This window comes from Canis lupus, chromosome 3 (assembly GCF_003254725.2).
Source record: "Canis lupus dingo isolate Sandy chromosome 3, ASM325472v2, whole genome shotgun sequence".
NCBI lineage: Eukaryota > Metazoa > Chordata > Mammalia > Carnivora > Canidae > Canis > Canis lupus.
In genome coordinates, this window is record NC_064245.1 from 5230477 (window position 1) to 5238356 (window position 7880).

Consider the following 7880-nt stretch of genomic DNA (forward strand, 5'->3'; position numbering starts at 1 on the left):
GGAGGGGGCACCTAGATAGCTCAGCGGGTTAAGTCTGACTCTTGATTTCAGGTCAGGTCATGATCTCAAGTTCCTGAGACAGAGCCCCAGGTCAGGCTCCATGCTGAGCTGGAGCCTGCTTAATGGTCTCTCTTCCTCTCTCTCCACCCCTTACCCCACTCCTTTAAAAAAAAAAAAAAAAAGAACCTCCTCTGTGAATTTTTTCCATATTCCTTAGAAGTGCCTTCTTGCCTCTTCATTCTTAGGTTACTCTAGATTGCATAAGGAATTTCGCATTTCTCATCTTAAGATCTTAAGTGAATAGCACAGTTGCTGTCAAAGAGTAAACCAGTCAATAAATATTGATAGAGGAAGGAGAAGGAAATGTATAGTGATTTTAATTTCAGTAGGAAAAATGAATGCCATGAAAAATTACCTAAATAATTTTATCTTGTTTATGATGCAGGAATGATTTTTTTCTCTCTCAATAGTTTAATATGATAGATACTGATATACAACATTATCCCCTTAGGGCTCAGTGGTTGAGCTTCTACCTTTGGCTCAGGCGTGATCCTCAGGAGTCCTAGGATCAAGTCCTACATCAGGCCCCCTGCATGGAGCCTGCTTCTGCCTCTGCCTATGTCTCTGCCTATGTCTCTGCCTCTGTGTCTGTCATGAATAAGTAAAATCTTAAACAGAATTTCTTCTTGGGAAAGAATGTTTGCTAGCCAAAATATTACAAGAGAAAATTCCTTAGCTATGGATGTATTTCCTCTTTTTCTCATTTTGGAGGAATTCATTAACAAATGGTGCCTAAATTTACACATTTAGTGCAATCCCTATCAAAATACCATGGACTTTCTTCAGAGAGTTGGAACAAATCATCCTAAGATTTGTGTGGAATCAGAAAACATCCCCAATAGCCAGGGGAATATTAAAAAAGAAAACCATAGCTGGGGGCATCACAATGCCAGATTTCAGGTACTACAAAGTTGTGGTCATCACGACAGTGTGGTACTGGCACAAAAAACAGACACATAGATAAATGGAACAGACGAGAGAATTCAGAAGTGGACCCTCAACTCTATGGTCATCTAATATTCAACAAAGCAGGAAAGACTATCTCCTGGAAAAAGGACAGTTTCTTTAATAAATGGTGCTGGGAAAATTGGACATCCACATGCAGAAGAATGAAACTGGACCATTCTCTTACACCATACACAAAGATAAACTCAAAATGGATGAAAGATCTAAATGTGAGACAAGATTCCATCAAAATCCTAGAGGAGAACACAGGCAACACCTTTTTTGAGCTTGGCCACAGCAGCTGCTTGCAAGATACATCCATGAAGGCAAGAGAAACAAAAGCAAAAATGAACTATTGGGACTTCATCAAGATAAAATGCTTCTGCACAGTGAGGGAAACAGTCAACAAAACTAAAAGACAGCCTGCAGAATGGGAGAGGATATTTGCAAATGACCTATCAGATAAAGGGCTAGTTTCCAAGATCTATACAGAACTTATCAAACTCAACAGCAAAGAAACAAACAATCCAGTCATGAGGTGGGCAAAAGACATGAACAGAAATTTCACCAAGGAAGACATAGATATGGCCAACAAGCACATGAGAAAGTGCTCCACATCACTTGCCATCAGGGAAATACAAATCAAAACCACAATGAGATCCCACCTCACACCAGTGAGAATGGGGAAAATTGACAGGAAACAACAAATGTTGGAGAGGATGCAGAGAAAGGGGAACCTTCCTGCACTGTTGGTGGGAATGTGAACTGGTGCAGCCACTCTGGAAAACTGTGTGGAGTTTCCTCAAAGAGTTAAAAATAGATCTGCCCTACCACCCAGCTATTCCACTGCTGGGGATTTACCCCAAAGATACAGATGCAGTGAAACGCCAGGACATCTGCACCCCGATGTTTATAGCAGCAATGTCCACAATAGCCAAACTGTGGAAGGAGCCTCGGTGTCCATAGAAAGATGAATGGATAAAGAAGACGTGATCTGTGTATACAATGGAATATTACTCAGCCATTAGAAACAACAAATACCCACCTTTTGCTTCAATGTGGATGGACCTGGAGGGTATTATGCTGAGTGAAATAAGTCAATCGGAAAAGGACAAACATTATATGGTCTCATTCATTTGGGGAATATAAAATATAGTGAAAGGGAATAAAGGGAAAGGAGAGAAAATGAGTGAAAATATCAGAGAGGGTGACACAACATGAGAGACTCAACTCTGGGAAATGAACAATGGGTAGTGGTAGGGGAGGTGGGGGGGGTGACTGGGTGATGGGCACTGAGGGGGCACTTGATGGGATGAGCACTGGGTGTTATGCTATATGTTGGTAAATTGAACTCCAATAAAAAAAGGTGTAAAGATGTCTATTCATTCATCATTGAGTTTCTCTTTTGAGAAAAGCCCCGTTATCAGTTTGTTTCCAGTGACTCTATTAGTCCTCAGATGACTGACTTCAGCAATCATTTCTTTGAGAGGATTAGAATTTCTTCTGATGAAAAATCAACATTGTTAATGAAGTATAGGTGTTGATTAGCCAGTGCATACGTCTGAATGGATAAGAATTCATATCAATGCAAAATAACTAATATCTTATAAATCAGTAAGGCAAAAATCAGTAGTTTCGTAGAAAAAAATGGGAATGGGGAAATTAAAATATCTTAAATGAAAATTGCATACAAATGAAAATAAAAACAAGACATCATTTCTTAAATACTAACAAATTTAACATGAATTGTGATAATTCACTGCATTGGCAATCATTTGAGTAAATAAGAGGAGTAATACATCTTGCTGATAGAACTTTTCAAGATGATAGTTTGGCAATGTCCATCAAAATTTTAAAGACAGGGAATCCCTGGGTGGCTCAGCGGTTTAGCACCTGCCTTCAGCCCAGGGTGTGATCCTGGAGTCCCGGGATCAAGTTCTGCATCAGGCTCCCTGCATGCATCCTGCATCTCCCTCTGCCTGTGTCTCTGCCTCTCTCTGTGTCTCTCATGAATAAATAAATAAAAATCTTTAAAAAAAATTAAAAACACATAGCTTTTAACTCAACAGTTCTAACTTCAACAATTTATTATACAGATATACTTACATCTAAGCCAAGGGACTTATACATATTTAAGGATGTTTAATATTGTTTATAAAAGAATGGAAATAATCTAAATGTCAACAGGGGAAATAATGATGTATCTAAATAGATGCTATAAAGGATTAGTGACATTATGTATAATCATCTGGAAATATATCCATAGTATACTATAATGGGTAAAAAAGGAATGTGAAGAGTAGTGTGCACTACCTCCATACAGGTCAAATTAAAATATATATTCACCTAAGTATTTGTGATGCACAGATTAGGGCAACCATATATTTCCCATTTTGCCCAGTTACTTCTAATTTTCACCTATTGTCTTAGTATAATTAATACTTGCACACTCTTTTAAGAGTATCTCAGTTTGGTCAATAAATTCTTAGTATACTTTATATTTTGGTGCATATGCCTGGACTATTTCTCAAAGTTTGCACAAGAACTACAGTGATGGCTGCCACTAGGACAGTTGTAGGTCTGGGTTGGAAAGAACACTTAGTTTGCTTTATACATCTTTTATGTAGCATGTGTTATAACCTGGTACAGGGATTCCCAATTCATAAGTTAGCATTAAAGATTTGGAACTAATTGTTCAAGTTTATCTCCATAAGATTTTTATAGAACGTGAAAATATTGGGAAATACAAGAATTATGATTAAAATAATATGAAGTTATACTGTGTAATGTGAAAAGAAAAGCAAATGGAATCATTATTAGAGAATGTTTAAGGGTACAGTGATCTAGAATTGTAATCTGCTAAAATGCCAAATTGTGGCCCTAAAGATTATAATTTTCTCTTTGACCTCTTGATGTTTTGCAAAAATAAGATGTGTGAGATAATTATAATGCCTTATAGTACTTATACAGACTCTTATTTTGTAAATAAGTCTTGTATATTTTCAGTTCTCACCAGGATATATTATCTATTTGAACACCAGTGCAAAACTCAGAGGACTTTTCTCAAAATCCAATTCTTTTTTTTTTTAAGGCTAGCATGCTATCATAAAATCAAGTATTTTGGGACAAACCTCATTAATTATTTGTTACAATGTAAACTGCTGATATGGAGCAGCTTTTCTTGGCTGGTTCCCTGTGATAACCCATTAGCTATAATAGTGCCTGGCATATTGTGAGTATGCAATAAATATTTCTCGAATAAATGAATTAATGAAGGAAAGATCTCAGTTTGACAGGTAGTCTTATACTCTAATACTGCTGTGTAAATTGGCATAAACTTTTTCAAGGTGAATCATTTTAACTCTGCCACCAAACCTAAAATGTACTTTTCGAATCAGCAATTTTATTTCTGGAAATTTATCCTGTGAAGATGGCTTATTCAATTCACAAAAATTCACAGACTTATGCAACATGTATGTTTAATGGGATATTACTGCAAATAGTAAAAATGTCATAAATACCGATTTATTCATCTTTAGGGAAATAATTAAAGTCATTACTTGAGATCCATAAATGGAATACAATGAAGACACTGAAAATAATAAAGTTGGTGTTTGTGTTCTGAGTTGAATTAATTTATAGGAAAGAAAAGAAAAACAGAAGGGGGAAGGAAGGAGGGGAATGAGAAACCTATCAGCAAAGAATCCCTAGATTGTCACAATCAAATATGAAAACTTATAGTCAGCAATGAAACAATTTAAGTTAGGGACACCTGGGGGGCTCAGTAGTTGAGGTCTGCCTTCGTCTGGGGTCGTGATCCCAGGATCCTGGGATCGAGTCCCGCATCGGGCTCCCTGCAGCGAGCTTGCTTCTCCCTCTGCCTATGTCTCTACCTCTCTATCTCTCTGTGTCTCTCATGAATAAATAAATAAAATCTTTTTTAAAAAAGAAATAATTTACTTTAATATCTTTTATATATAGGATTTAAAAATTATAAACTTGTACAAAACGTTCTAAAATGAATATGAACACAGTATATGTGTTTATTTGATTATGGTTGTGTTTTCTTATTACAAAGCTCCATAAAAGCTGGTATCCTGATTTTTTTATGCACTTCTTTGCCACTTGTTCCAATGCATAGTAGACACTTTATTATGTGATTTTTGGATGATGTATCTGAAACTAAGCTACCAAGATATAATCTAGGAAATAAAGTGAAAACATCAGGTATGGAGTTATTTATATTCTTTGTTGCGTGAACTAGAGAGATTTAAAATAAGAAGGTTGGGCAAATTTCTTCCAATAGGTCTACACATTTAAACATTTTACCATGTCTTACATTTGGGAAGAGGCCCATGGCTCAGTATTTTGTTGACATTACTTGGAACTTCTGCTACTTTATTGTATACATACAAAAAGGCACAGGTAGCCTCCAGCTTCTTTCCTACTCTTGTCTTCTTGTGACAATCTAAGCAGCATAGCTATCTCTTCATGCTCTTTTATTAGGTACTGCTATTAACTAAGATCATCATACAGATGTGTGAGTCAGCAAAAATCAGTACCTAACAAGCATCACCTGTTCCCCAACCCTGCTTCGGGAACATAAAATGACTTATTTGGCTGGACAATGCAACTTCTATTTGTGCACATTGTGCGTAATTCTATTTATTTGTCTCATGATCTGCATTTTGGTTAAATAGAACAAATTGACTTCAAACTGCTAGCCCTCTGTTCTATTATGTATGTAAGGCATGAGTTCATCTTTGATTTTCAAACTCTGTCATAACCCTAAACTCGTTAAAGATTGTGACTTTATAACAGATTTTTTAAAATAGTGTTTCTATAAAAAACTAATCTATGCCTTTGATGATTATAAGTTAAGGTCTTGAAGTAGTCTTAGAAATAAAATGTCGGAGTGCTTTTATACAGGATTATTTGTGGGACTGAATTTCACTTTACTAATATTTATATAAACGTTATGTCCCAGTGTTCTGCTGTTAGAATACACAGAAGTGAGAATGAGCCAAAGAACCAGAAGCCAACCAGAAAAACGAGAGCTGTGAGTTCTGCGCCAACACCTCCAGAAGGGCCTTGGTGAGTTGACAGATGATAAAGTTATGATTAGGTAAAAAGTAACCCAAAAAGTAACCCAAATGACATTTTTCTATTATTTTTAAAGTCTAAGAAGACCTAGACGTAATTGAAATATTCATTTAAAACACTTTGAACTCTGAGTAAGAAGGAAACCTAGACTATAATTTAAATATTCCTTGACCTATTGCTTTCAAACAGGTTAAAGCACACCAATTTTAAGGAAAATATCTATTTCCAAATAATTACAGTCCTTGGGCTTGTGTGAGGGTAATATCTTGAAAGGCATTAACTATAATAGATGTATGATAACTGCCATTTGACTGACACTTAGGTACTACTTGAAGGACTTCTCCAAGGACAGAAGATTCTTTCTATCTCATAAAAAAGCTGGATGCCCCCGAAGGACGAAAGAGTAAGTGTTCTTGAGAAGATTTTTATTTGCATATGTTTTCAGCAGAGAATTACAAGAGAAATCATTATACTATTAAAATTAAATCCATAAAATGAAAATAATACTTATTGAGCTTTTACAGTTTGTCAGGCATTTTATACATATAAGATCTCTTCTAATTCTCAAAAAACCATATGATGTAATTTTATAAATAAAGTGACTAGGGCTTAGAAAGGTTAAAAATTCCCAAAGGTTCTACCTCTAGTAAATGGTAAGGCTCAGATTCAGATATAGGCAATTGGACTGAATTTAGTAAGCTATAAAAACTAAGGATAAATTTCTACTGAAAGTGTTTTTATTTTAAAATTTAGAAAGTCTAAGTGAAATATGAGAATGTTCAGTTCTTATCTTGCCTATTTTTTAAATGTTTACTCAATTATAAGAGGTGTTTATCTTGATTGTTAGGTATTATGTCATATGATAAAAACCATTCTAAATTATGTACTTTGCCTCTTAAGAGATATGCAGTCATTAATACTGAAGTATAGGAAAGTGATTGATAAGCAGATGTCTCTACTTGTAATGTTTTATGTACATTTTCTAATTCATCCCAGTGGTTCATTAAAAAAAAAGCAAACATTAGATGTAAGAAAAGCAGATGTTTATGTTTTATATTTAACAAAAACTAATTACTTAAGAAGAAATGCATTGATATAAACGTACTTGCTACATAGAATTTGGTTAATGCATGTTTATTTTTTCATATATGAATTAAATCTGAGATTGTATAGATATAAAAAATAGCTTTTGGACATTATACAAAGGTTGAACAATTAATCCTGATGTCTTTCTTATGCAGTAATTATGTTCAAGAATTTTTACTCTACATATTTTAAGTTTAGTTTATGACTTACTCTTATGTTGCATGTTGATTTATTTCACATTAATCAATTATTTGTGACATGAAAATATCTTTGGGCTAAAAAAAAGCAGTAAGAGTTGGATACAATCAAATGATTATCAACAAATACTTGATGAAAAAATAACAGCTCAAGGCATAGTGCTCACCTTTGCTAATCTGAAGAAAATATTAGAATGCATATCCTAATGGAAGCTATTTGGGGAGAAATAGAAGTATACATAAAAAAAATGAAATTTTTCAAAGGTCTATGGGAACTATTAATAATTGGTGATGTGTTGTAGGGAGAGACAGTGAAGTCTGAAGCAACAGTATTTTGGTTCTGAAGGAATCCATTCTAAAGGGTGATAGTAAAGAAAAACAAAGCATATTAAAATGACAGTTGATATGTGAAAGGTAAGTACCTTCTTGTGGTGGGATAAATGATGCCCGGGTAGAGCTAGAAGACCTGTGGAAAGCAAAGCATCAAAA